At 53.4% G+C, this 5,299-nt stretch overlaps 1 protein-coding gene across 1 annotated transcript in view; it reads left to right on the forward strand.

The window, feature by feature from the left end:
- Positions 1 to 5,299, forward strand: part of Ube2o (ubiquitin-conjugating enzyme E2O) — a 28,133-nt gene that overhangs the window by 20,589 nt on the left and 2,245 nt on the right. The window lies entirely within an intron of this gene.

The raw sequence follows: 5,299 nt of genomic DNA on the forward strand, positions 1-5,299 counted from the left end.
CCCGCACCCTCTTTCCATCCGCTCTCCTCCAGGCGTGGTTGGGATCCCGGTCTGGACTTGGGGCACCCAGGAGATCCTGCACCTCCACATCTCAGCACGGACGCCCCGCCTTTTTTGCGCCCTTACTCGGGAGGACTTTTCCATCAGGAGGCCCCGGGGAGCCCGCCCGGTGCTCCTGCTGCAGAGGGGAAACTGAGGCAGGCACAGGGAAGAGGGAAATCTGGTCGCGCGTGAGTTCATTCATGTTCATAAAGCCGGGCAGGGCCTGCCGTGTCTCTGCGCCCCGGGCTGGAGCCCCGGAGTCTGCAGGGGCGCGCGGGGGGGGGGGGGCAGCGCTGCCTGGAAACCCAGCTGGCAAAGGGCGGAGGGGCAGCCGGTGGGCTGGGCACCCCGTGGCCTCCCGAGGCACGGGGCCCTCCAGACGCTAGGGAAGGCCCCAGCGGGCGGGGGGGAGGTGAAGGGCAGAGCCCTCCGCCCCGGTTCCAGCCGGTTCCAGCCAGCACAATGGCTGCTCTGTCCTCCGGGGCCTCCCCCCCCCGCCCCCTCCTCTCCAGGCCTCTGCCTCCCCCCATTCTTCTCATTCATCTCCCCCTTCGGGGTGCCTTTTCCAGACCCTTGTCCCTTTCAGTCTTCAGAAGTTCAGCCCCCCCCCCCCCCCGCGTCCTTAGCCCCGGCCACAGGGCGGGATGGAAGCAGCAGAAGGCTCTGCGCCCGACACACGGGGAGCTGGAGCCTGGAGCCGCCCAGGGTCAGCCCGATTCCCACCGCTCAGCGCAGGGCCGGCCCTCCCCCGGGTCGCGCCGCTGCGCCCTGCCCACCCCTGCCCTGCCCCGCTTCTCCTCCCAGCTCCAGTATCTGTGGGAGGGGAAGCAGCCCCGAGGCTTTCTCTGACTCCCCACCCCACCCCCAGGTCCCGTTAACCAGCTGCTGCCAGCTGCCAGCAATGCCCAGCTGGCCGCAGGTCTGGGCCAAGATGATGGAGATGACCAAGGCTGTCACAGGTGAAACGAACTGTTTTTCTCCTCTCCTTCCCCCAATCTCCTGTCCTGGAGTTGAGGCTACCAGAAGGCTACTTAATTACTCTGGTGTGTGTGTGTGCGCGCATGCGCACTTACATGCGCATGTGTGTGCATGCCAGCACTGGTGCCTGAACTCAGGGCCCGGGCACTCTCACTTAGCTTTTTTTGGGGGGGGTCGGGTCATGGGACCTGAACTCTGGGCCTGGGCGCTGTCCCTCAGCTCTTCAGCTCAAGGCTAGCACTCTACCACTTGAGCCACAGCGCCACTTCCGGCTTTTTTCTTTTTGCTTATGTGGTGCTGAGGAATCAAACCCAGGGCCTCAGGCATGCAAGGCAAGCGCTCTACCACTGAGCCACCTTCCCAGCCCCTCACTTAGCTTTTTCATTCAATGCCGGAGCTCTACTACTTGAGCCATGCATGCCTTCACTTCCAGCTTTCTGTTGGTTGATTGGAGAGGGGAGTCTCTCAGACTTTTCTGCTTGGACTGGCTTTGAACAGAGATCCTCAGCTCTCAGCCTCCTGGGTGGATGACAGGCGTGAGCTAGCAACGCCCAGCATGATGAATTGCTGGTAGTAGGCCGCCTCACCCTTCTCTGAAGCTTCCTTCCAGAGGTGTTTCAGCTCCACTGCTGCAGGGTCTGCTGACCTTGAGCTCTTTCCTTTTTTTTCCAGGCCTTCCTCTCTGCAGTGTGGGGCGGGAAAGGGGGGAAAGAGGTATCTGCTAGGCACATTCTCAGCATCTGGTTCTGGTTTGGCCTAGGGTGTGGCTTCCATTCTGAAAGTTTCCTAGTTGCTGTTTCTAGGTTAACCATGCCAGGTATTTGGGGTGCTGTTGGCCCCATATGGAGATCAGGGGAGCAGACTTGCCCTGCAGGATTCCAGCTAGGTGCTAGACTGTGGGCTTTGCCTGGGTTTCTGCCTCTGTGCGGTGTGACCGCTCCGGGAGGTGTGAGTGGCCTTGGCTGTACCCCTTGTCTTCAAAGGTTCCCCTTGCTGGGGATGAGCCTCCACCTTTCTGCAGGCCTGTTGACTCTGTGTGCAATGGTGAATCTTAGGTCATTCTAGAACGTTCTCAAGATGTACACCTAGAGACCATGCATGCTCTATTTTAACCACCTGCCTGGCACCTGGAAGCATTTGTTTGGGTTTCTTGTGGGTTCAAACAACAGATACGGACATTGTCTCAACCCCTGTGTCAGCAAGACTGGGGCATGAGGCAAGGTCTGTCCCAGGCCTCGCGGTGCTGCTACTGGTTGGCTGACATTCTTTGTTGTCCCTTAACTTGTGGATGTATCCATCACCCTGACCCCTGCCCTCCTCAAGGCGCTACCTCCGGACTAGTACCTGTTGATTAGATTTAAATGAGCTTGGTGTTATCTTCTATAGCCATACTCTTCTTCCCATGTAAATGACTAGGAGGGAAAACCTGAAAGCAATTAAGACCCTGGTGTAAATCAGTACTTCATGTGTTCAATGGAAAAATATAGCATTACTAGCAATTGTGTATGTATGTGTGCATGCACGCACACACCACCATTAATGCTTGAACTCATGACCTGAGCACTGTCTCTTTTTTTTTTGCCAGTCATGGGTCTTTAACTCAGGACCCTGTCCCTCCCTGGGCTTGTCCTTTTGCTCAAGGTTAACACTCTACTACATGAGCCACAACACCACTTCCAGCTTTTTCTGTTTATGTGAAAGTACTGAGGAATCAAACCCAGGATTTCATGCATGCTAGGCAAGCACTCTACCACTAGGTCACATTCCCAGCCCCTGGCCCTTAGCTTTTTCACTCCAAGTTAATTGCTCTACCACTTGAGCCACAGATCAACTTCTAGCTTTTGGATGATTAGTTGGAGATAAGAGTCTCATGGACTTTCCTGCCCAGGCTGGTTTTGAACTGTGATCTTTAGATCTCAGCCTCCTAAATAGCTAGGACGACAGGCGTGAGCCACGGGCACCCAGCTGATACTAGTTGTCTTGAAAAAGGTAAATAGTCCAATTGGTGTCAGTGCTCTAGTAGAGGTAAGGAGAGTGTCCAGTGTGGAAGCCAGGATGCGTATAGTCTATTGGGAGGCTTTTGTTGTTGTTGGTCATGGGGCTTGAACTCAGGGCCTGGGCACTGTCCCTGAGATTTTCTGCTCAAGGCTAGCACTCTACCACTTGAGCCATAGCACCACTTCCAGCTTTTTCTGTTTTGTGGTTCTGAGGAACAGAACCCAGGGCTTCATGCATGCTAGGCAAGTGCTCTACCACTGAGCCACAGCCACAGCCTTGGGAGAGATTTTTATATCTGCTGACAGCCAGGAGCCCACACTGTTCCCACTACCTGACCTTCAGATCCTGGCTTCTACCTTGTCCTGTGGCATCTTCAGCTTCCTGAGCAGATGGATTTGTTCCCCAGTCCTTGGAAGAGCAAAGCTGATTTGTTGGATGGTTATTTAGCTACCTACTGCTGCACAAACTTAGCATGACAGACGTAATAACCTATATTTCTAGAGAGCAATCTACCAAAGACCTGAGTGGCTATAGAATTCTTACCTTTTCTACCTTCTAGAGGCCACCTTAGTTCAGGGTCCCATTCCTTGTCTCTAATCTAGCATCTTCACATCTTATTTCTCCAAATCTTATCTTCAAGTCTTACTTTCTAATTAAGTTGTCACATCTCCTTCTCTAACACTGGCTCTCTCCCTTTCCCTTTTAAGTGTACTGGCACTTGAACTCACAGCTTTCAGCTTGCTAAACTGGCAATCTATTACTTGTTTTTTGTTTTTGTTTTTAGTCATGGGGCTTGAACTCTGGGCCTGAGCACTGTCCCTGAGCTCTTCAGCTCAAGACTAGAGCTCTACCACTTGAGCCACAGCACCACTTCCCATTTTCTAGTAGTTTATTGGAGATAAGAGTCTCATAGACTTTCTGTCTGGGCTGCCTTTGAAACAAGATCCTCAGATCTCAGCCTTCTGAGTAGCTAGGATGACAGGCATGAGCCACCAGCGCCTGGCTGGCAATCTACTTCTTGAGCCACACATCCAACCCTGCTTTTTTGCTGGTTATTTTGGAGAGGGAATATTCCACTTTCCTACCTATCCTCCAGATCTTAGCCCCCTGAGTAGCTAGGATCATAGGCATGAGCTACTGGCACTCAGCTTCCTTCCTTAGGATTCCACTGGCCACACAGCTAGATGACTAGGGACAATCTCTCATCTCTAAATCCCAATCACATCTTCAAAGTCCCTTCAGCTTTATCAGGCAACATTCGTTCCTAGGTCCTAACAGATTAGGACAGCGACATCTTCAGGGGCCATTGTTTCACTAAGATGGGAAGGGAAAAATAGGAGGGGTGCTATGTCCTTAACTTGCCTCCTGAACCTTCTTTTCCAACTCTGTTCCCTTCCCCAGCTCTACCCAAGTGACCACAGCCAAATAAGGGTCCATTCCCAAATAAGCACTTGTGGGGGGGGACTGAAAACCCCTGGCTGGGAACGAGGCATGATCCTGTATTCCCTGTGGTCTTTGGTTCATCCAGCCCAAAGAAAATTGGTTTCTATTTCTGAGAATTACCCAAGAGGGAGAAATCTGCATCTCTGCTAAACATAGTAATTACAGGATTGCAAAACCCCAACTTTCACCTGAGGAAAAGGGCTGGAAGCAGACCAGCCTGCCCGTTTTCAACCTGGCAGAATTCCTCACAGTGTTTTGCAGCAAGGGCTTGGCCTCTGGGCACTGCCCCTGGCATCAATGGAAGCACATGGCCCAACTCCCTGCTGTCACGTGACCTGGCAGTCCTGTTGCTTCTGCTCCTCTGTGATGCGGCTAGACCAGACCGACCACACTGGTCAGCAGAAAGAGTTACGGATGGCACATTCCATGGACTTCTGCCAATATCAGCTCCCAACTGGTCCCAAAGTGGGCTCTTGGCTGGCCTTATTAGAGACCCAACTCCACATCCTGGATTCTCATGAAGGAAAGACTGAGTCTCCTGCCCAGGCCACAACCAAGCCCCACCCCACAAGGTTCCTGGTTGGGAGATCTCACCTTCTAGGCAAAAGAAACCAAGGTCCATGTGTCACACCTCTGGAGGGGGCTGGTCCCGGGAGATGTGGGAAGTGGGGGCGACCTGGGCCCCCTGCAGAGAGGCAGGGCAGGGAAGCACACTGCTTTTTAAATTTTTATTTATTTATTTATTTATTTATTTTTGGGTCTGGTCGTGGGGCCTGAACTCTGGGCCTGGGCGCTGTCCCTCAGCTCTTCAGCTCAAGGCTAGCACTCTACCACTTGA

The sequence above is a fragment of the Dipodomys ordii genome, unplaced genomic scaffold (assembly GCF_000151885.1).
Source record: "Dipodomys ordii isolate 6190 unplaced genomic scaffold, Dord_2.0 Scaffold7, whole genome shotgun sequence".
NCBI lineage: Eukaryota > Metazoa > Chordata > Mammalia > Rodentia > Heteromyidae > Dipodomys > Dipodomys ordii.